Below are 8,311 nucleotides of genomic sequence, written 5' to 3'. Positions count from 1 at the left end.
CATGTGACGCATGGCAAACATCCCAAGAAACAGTTCTAATCTTTCAGGGTCCATTTTTGTAGCACAGCAGTGACTGCTTGCTTCCAGTATCAACACTGAAGCCACAAAACATCTCAGTCTGCAGAGAGTTTGAATAATCCTACTCTAAGCAAAGTGGGTAGCCTTAACGATGGTGCCAAGACAAAGCAAATACTTGGGAGACGTAATGAAAAAGCACGAGGCCAGCAAGTGAAATATAACTAAACTATAATAATGTCATTCATGTGCAACACTGTAAAGAACTTTTAATTCTCTCCTTAAATAACAATCCACAAGTGTCAGGGTGGCTAAGAGCATAGTCTCAGTTCCTTTGACACTTCTTAAACAAGTGCCTGCAGCTCTTTCTAAATACCTTATCACCTGTAAAAATTACATAATAGTAGCTACATTACAAGCATGGTCATTTATCTATTTAACACAATCTCACAGTGTTTTGCTATTCCTATTGTTCACTGTACTACTGTAATAAATTATTTTATTCTCAAAATAAAGCTATTATTTTCTGTATTTATGACAAGGTTCTATTATGATCCCCAGACTGGGCTCAAATTCACTATTCTCCTGCCTCAGCTTCCCCATTGCTGGAAGTCCCATGGAATCCCCCATGGCAATTTCCCCAATTTGATTTGAGATCCAAGGGATTTGATACAAGTACAGAGAATTACTACTTATCTCCCATTTATTCAAGCCAAGGAGAAAATAATTTATACTCTTGGCCAGACTTACAAAGATTTGGCTTCAACAAGCAAGCAAGACTGCTAAGGGGCCGAAAGGCATAGACATTTATTAGTCAGCTTCATCTTTCTGGGTACATTTGGAAAAGGAATCAAACATCAGATATTTGAGAAAAGAAAGAATGGCAGAGAAAATATTAGACAATGTCGAGTTAAAGTCAGGAGTTATTAAATGAACTCGAGCTTCATAGTCACTGAGTTTACATTGTACATAAATGTGTGCATGAAGAAATGTGCTCCTATTAATACAAAATGAAAATGTATAAATAAGAATGTGGAAAAATATAAAGAAAAATAAATATTATTAAGTTGACACATTACATACCTTATGAATGGCTGATCAAGTAATGAAATAATGCAACATGTCATAAAGTACTCAACTTACAATAAATTTCATATACATAAGAAATAGGAAATAAATGGTCATTTCATATGTTCACAGAACACTTTCAAAAATATTCATATTCCAAGAATCCCTTTCCCCCTATTGAAGCCATTATATACAAACAGAGAACATTTGGTCATGTTACCCATTGATAATATAATTGTCTTAGTCACTGTTCCATTGCTGTGAAGAGACATCATGACCAAAGCAACTCTTACAAAGAAAAACATTTAATTTGGGGCTTCCTTACAGTTTCGAGGCTTAGTCAATTATCACCACATACTCCAACAAGGCCACACACCATAATCCTTTCAAATATTTCACCAATCAGAAAACCAGTGTGCAAATATACGAGCCTATGGGAGCTACTATCATTCAAACTACAACAATGGATGTAAATTGTTACTTTATGGTTTAGTAACTGTGTTCTTAATTACATATACATGCATGTACGTGTGTATGTATGTGTATGTATATATGTATATGTATATGTGGTATTGTTTGAATAGGAATGATCCCATAGACTCATTTATTTGAATGCTTGACCCATAGGAAGTCACACTATTAGGACACATGGTCTTGTTGGAGGCAGTATGTCATTGTGGGGTGGGGCTTTGAGGTCTTCTATGCTCAAGCTCTGCCCAGTGTGGAACAGTCTCCTCCTGGCTGCCTTTAGATCAAGATTTACAACTCTTGGACTCTCCAAAACCTAATCTGCCTGCATGAAGTCATGCTTCCCATCACGATGATGATGGACGGAACATCTGAAACTATAAGTCAGACCCAATTAAATATTTGCCTTTATAAGAGTTGTCCTGGTCATGATGTCTCTTCGCAGCAATAGAACCCTAACTAAGATGATGTGATTGCGAGTGCATGTGCCCACAGTTATCTAAAGAGGGTTCACCCCTTGCATCTGGTGCTTGTAGCAGCACTGGGAATGAAGAGGCAAGTGCTTCTAACCACTGACCGCTTTCTCAAAACACGTTCTGTAAAAGAAGGAAAAAGAGGGCCAGCAAGATGGCTCAGTTAACAACTTCTCATGAAAGAAATGTTCCCTAAAGAGAATTCCAAGTAGTTCAGGTAAGCACTGCCCCTCCCTGTAATAAAAATCATGTTTCATCTCTTAAATATTAATAACTTGTTTCCAGAAAATGTGAGTATGGAAAAATACAAAAAACAAATACAATTAGGCATCTTGGCAGGGAGGACCCCAGCCAGATGATACAACTAATCACTGATAGATGGGTGCCAGTCTGTCCTTTCGATGTGATAGTAATGAGGATGGATTTCATGTCTATAAAGATATGTCAGATATCATATGCTAATTAAGAGATGGACAATAAATCCAAATGTGAAAAACAACAACAAAATGACCTCAAAGTTCTAAGGCTATCCATGAAAATGCTGCAGATCAGAGAAGGCTAATGGCAGAGTGAGTGACATTCTGGGTGAGGATCTGGAAAATGTAGAGAGTGGGCAATAATTATGTGCAAATGTTGGAAAAATGTATCAGAATGCTATATAAGATGTTAAACACACACCACAAACCCGAAGGGAACTCTTACAATTTTCCACAAAATTATGGCAAATCAAAATTGTACTAAAAGACGTGGTAGTACACAACTCTGCTCCCAATAATCAGAAGGCTGAGGCAGGAGGATTATGAAATTAAGACCATCCTAGGCTCTGTGGCAAGACTTGGTCTACAGCGCATGTATATATATACATATGTATATATATATACATATACATATATATCACAATTCTAACAAAAATAAGTTTTAAAATACTTTTGCAAATATAAGTTCTATTACATATTTGATATATGTATAAAAATGAACATCAAAGATACATTTTAAAAATATTGCTAATACTAATAATTTTGTGGTAGCAAATACAATAGCTGAGGTTGATTAAGCAAATTCCTAGAAAAATAACTATGTATAGATAAAATGAGAAGCAGAAAAATGTAAATATGCTTATTAAAGAATTTAGCACCAAGTAGGGTAGCACACTCCTTTTCTTCTAGCACTCAGAAGGCAGGAGCAGGAAAATTTCTATGAGTTTGAGGCCAATGTGGTCTATATAGGGAGGTCCAGGCCTGCCAAGGCTACAGAGTGATGCCCTATCTTGAAAAGAAAAATTAAAGTCATTGTGTGTTATCCCACTCTTTTTTTTTCATCTTTATTAACTTGAGTATTTCTTATTTACATTTCGATTGTTATTCCCCTTCCCTATTTCCAGGCCAACATCTCCCTAACCCCTTTCCCTCCCCTTCTTTATGGGTGTTCCCCTCCCCATCCTCCCCCTATTACCACCCTCCCCGCAATAATCACGTTCACTGGGGATTCAGTCTTGGCAGGACCAAGGGCTTCCCCTTCCACTGGTGCTCTTACTAGGCTATCCAAACTCTTGATTGAAGGAGTGTCCATTAATTCAATCTATTGCAGAGTTAAGAAAAAGACAGCATAAATTTTAAATGAATCTTACCAAAAAAAGAGTAAATGCATTTTTAAATATGCTGTGAGATTTACCTAATTACATGAGCAAAACTTAAAAAATAAGATAGAAAGTACCCATCCACCTTCCTCAAAATATTATAGAAATGTCCGTTTTAAAAACCAAATTATTCTCAATCCATGGCCGTATATTATTGGTAAACAGGGTTTATTGAAGGTAAGCATAGTTAGTTTAACATTTAAAAATCAATAATCACAGCTCACTGTATTCAAACAAAAAGTACAGCCAGCTCAGTAAATGATGAGAAAAAAATCTCTAAATAAAATTCACTATTATCCTACAGCATGGTTTATAAGCCTTATGTTCACACTTAAGAACTTGCAATAAACTAATTGCTAAAAATTGAATTAAAAATTTATTCACCAGCCATGTTTCAGAAACATATTTTCCCAAACCTTCAAGGTACCATTCATTCTTTTATTGTACACAATTCCCAACCCAGAAACAGATTAAGAAATTGAAATTTCGTTTTATGAGACAATAATAATTTTGTTATAAAAATAAATCAGAGTGTAATAAAAGAAAATTTATAAACAGTCTCATTTGTGATAGTGAAAAAAATCATTCGCTAAATTAGCAAAATATTAAAATAATAACCAATGGATGAGGCTTATCCAATAACACAGATGCGGCTTAACATTGGAAAATGACTACCAGAAAACAGAAACCCGTGGTTGTCTGCTCTCACAACTTTACATTGTTTTCAAGGTCTTACTCCATACAAATAAATTAGCAAAGCTATTTAATCTTTGAACCTGATATTCTTGTGGACTCTAAAATATTGCAATGAAAATATTATTGTTTTTAAAAGTATGTAAAAGTAGATGTTAAGTAAACTTAAATCATGTCAGTATCAATGACTACCTGGAATACGAAAATGGAATTAGAATACTGCAAAGTCAGCCACGGTAGTGGTCAGTCTTGATAGTTAGGCTAATGAGATTTAGAATCACCATGGAAAGAAGCCTCTGTGTCTGTCCATAATGTTCTAGATTGGGTTGAGATAGGAAGACCCACCCTAAAGATGAACATCAGAACTTTATGGGCTGTGAGGAAAAAGGAGAAGGGCATCTGAGAGCAACAGTCATTGTTCCTGCTTTCCTGACTGCAGATTGGAAAGGTGACCAGCTGACTCAGACTCACATTCTGACAGGATAACTTCCTCCCATGATAAACAGGACCTTTAATCTTTGATCAAACATAACTACTTCATTTTTTTCCAGCAGCCCATAAACTAACAGATACAGAAAGGAACCAGAGGTGAGCCTGTTACTATGATAAACCCACCTTTATGTGGTTCTTAGGCCTTTGCAACTAGAAAATAAGAGAATCTGGAGATGAGTTCAGAACTTCAGGCTAGAAAACCCTAGACCACACTAAGCAGAAGTTGATGGGCCGTTCTCTGCCTGTATTCTGTCTGTGTCCTAAGAATGTAAGTGAAACTCAAAGAAGTAAAACCATTATTACAAAACAAAAAAAGGACACTCTCTCATTGAGGATGGAGCTAAGCTGGTGGCCACCAAGAACCAATGAGTCTATTGTCTCTTACCCTCTGAGCCATCTCTCTAGACCCTCAAAAATGAATTTTTAAAACTCGATTTTAAAAATATCTAGGGAAAATTATCTAAAAATAATAAGCAAAGCATTAAATGAAACTGAATCAGAAAGGAATTAAAATACAAAACAATAATAACTAAAGCAGTATTCAGCCCCTTCCATTAAGCGAAAATGAAAGAATAGCCCTAACACAGGTAGTAACTCAACATATAAAGGTCATCTTAATTCAATAAAGAAAGAAGTATTAGGACAAACGTATGGATTAATCTGCTTTCTACCTCTGTGATAAAATACCATGACTGACGGCAACAGAAGAGAAAAGAGTTTATCTCAGCTTCATGGAGAAGCCAGGGCAGGAACTCAAGGCAGGAACCTGTAGGCAGGAACTGGAGCACAGAGCATAGAGAGATGCTGCTTACTGGCATGCTCCTCATGGCTTGTTTAAGGTTCCCTCCTCATTCACTCTAGGACCACCTTCCCACGGATGGTACTTCCCTCAGTGCACTGGCCCTTACACGATAATTATAAACAAGAAAAATCCACAAACTTGCCCACAGGCCAATCTCCAATCTGGTGGGGGAATTTTATCAGTTGAGATTTCTGATTTCCTCTTCTTGGTTGACTCTAGCTTTTGTCAAGTCAGGAAAAAAAAACTGACACAGCCTGGTATCCACTTGAAAAACAGAATCTTTCATATAGTTAATTAAGCTGCACAAAAGAAAAGGATTTTTTGAAACACTAAGTCATTTAGGAACCACTTAGGGCCACTGAGGTGGTTCAGCTAAGACTAGTGACCTGAATTTAGTCTCTGGGGTCCACATGTTGTAAGAAAAGAAATTAGTTCAGCAGGTTGTCCTCTGACCTTTACATATGCACTATGTCCCCACTCCTCAATAAAAAATAAATGCAATTTCCTCTGACTTCTGAAAGTAGTTCTCCATCATTTACATATGCACTGAGTCTGCCCACAATAAATAAATAAATGTATTTTTTTCTGCATTCATTCAAAACCTCAGACAGCCTGTGTGTCCTTAACCACACTGCTCTCCCAATCTGAGGGGTCCTTCCTACAACATCCCCAACCTCATTCTGTGTTTAACTCAAGCCTTCAATGTCTATATCAGACACATATACTACCAACAAAAGAAAGTCACATGCTCATGTCTCTTTGCAAAATTATAAACAATATGACAAGTCAAAAAGTATACATTTTAAATTAAAATAGAATTATATTACTTCTCCCCTTCCCTTCTCTTCCCCATATGCCTTGTCTACTCTTCTCCACCCCCCAGCTCCTCCCTGAACTCCTCTCTCTGATTCTTTCCATGTCTCCCACACACTCTCAAATTGATAGCCTTCTCTCCCCAACTATTATCATCGCGTGTGTGTGAGTGTGTGTGTGTGTGTGTGTGTGTGTGTGTGTGTGTGTGTGCAAAATATGTAGACACAGTTTGCTGAGTATAGAATTTTAACCTAGCAACATGGCTGCTCTGGCAAGAGGGTCTGGGGGGAGGCACAGTGCATATGTAAACATCCAAAGACCTTCTAGGTCCATATGATCAGGTTGGAATTACATCCCTTTAATCCCTCTGACTAGAATACAGACACGCCTTTCATCTCGAACAATGAAGGTAAAGTTAGTTTGTAGAAGAAAACCGCCATGTTTGAAAGTGAGGTCCACAAAATGCAAATGCTTCACTCCTTCTTTAAAAGGATAACAAGAATACCCTTGGCAGGGAATAGGGAGGCAAAGTTTAGAACAGGGGCAGAAGGAACACACATTCAGAGCCTGCCCCACATGTGGCCCATACATATACAGCCACCAAACTAGATAAGATGGATGAAGCAAAGAAGTGCAGGCTGACAGGAACCGGATGTAGATCTCTCATGATAGACACAGTCAGAATACAGCAAATACAGAGGCGAATGCCAGCAGCAAACCACTGAACTGAGAACGGGACCCCGTTGAAGGAATCAGAGAAAGAACTGGAAGAGCTTGAAGGGGCTCGAGACCCCATATGTACAACAATGTCAACCAACCAGAGCTTCCAGGGACTAAGCCACTACCCAAAGACTATACATGGACTGACCCTGGACTCCAACCTCATAGGTAGCAATGAATAGCCTAGTAAGAGCACCAGTGGAAGGGGAAGCCCTGGGTCCTGCTAAGACTGAACCCCCAGTGAACGTGATTGTTGGGGGGAGGGTGGTAATGGGGGGGGACGGGGAGGGGAACACCCATAGAGAAGAGGAGGGAGAGGGGTTGGGGGATGTTTGCCTGGAAACGGGGAAAGGAAATAACAATCGAAATGTATATAAGAAATACTCAAGTTAATAAAGATTAAGAAAGAAAGAAAGAAAGAAAGAAAGAAAGAAAGAAAGAAAGAAAGAAAGAAAGTGAGGCCCAATTGAGCAGCCAAAAGATTTGACAGAATGACTCAGACATGGGATAGAAAGAGACAGAGGCTGTTTTACTGGGACAGTTTTACAAAGGCAGGTGGCAGAGAGAACAAGCGAGGCATAGGTGAAGACAGAATGAGCAGAGAGACAAGAAGGAGCCAGGAGATTAGAACAGATTGCCAGAGTTGGTTTGAGGCCAAACAGAGCAATTCAGTCAGAAGCAGAGGGAAGACAATTTAAGTCAGTCAGCTTGGAGAGAAGTTTGAGCCAGACAGCTGAGTTTAACCAGCCAGAGTTCAGAAAGTGCTAGAAAGAGTGAGTTTATTCAGGAGTAAACCTCCCCACGATAATAATTACATCTAGTAAATTAAAATTACTTTTATTTTACGTGTGTGTGTGTGCACACGTGCACGCATGAAATTTCTAAAGAAACCATCTGAAAACCTTTCTATTCTTTCAAATTGGGGAAGAGATACATACCAAAACAGAAAAACTAGATTTACCAAAAGAAAAGAAAAAAGAAAAAGCACTAGGCCAATTAATTTGCAAATAATAGTATGAATAATACAGGAAAGTTTCTGGACAATGTGAAATGTAGGAGGAAAGCCATACATAGCCCAACACTGCTTCTTCAGCAACAGCTTTGTCAAGACAGTGTGGCTGTGTAGCTGTT

Source organism: Rattus norvegicus, chromosome 10, assembly GCF_021556685.1.
Source record: "Rattus norvegicus strain SHRSP/BbbUtx chromosome 10, alternate assembly SHRSP_T2T, whole genome shotgun sequence".
Lineage (NCBI taxonomy): Eukaryota > Metazoa > Chordata > Mammalia > Rodentia > Muridae > Rattus > Rattus norvegicus.
The sequence above is the reverse complement of the archived record's forward strand: the minus strand, read 5'-3'. Positions refer to the sequence as shown.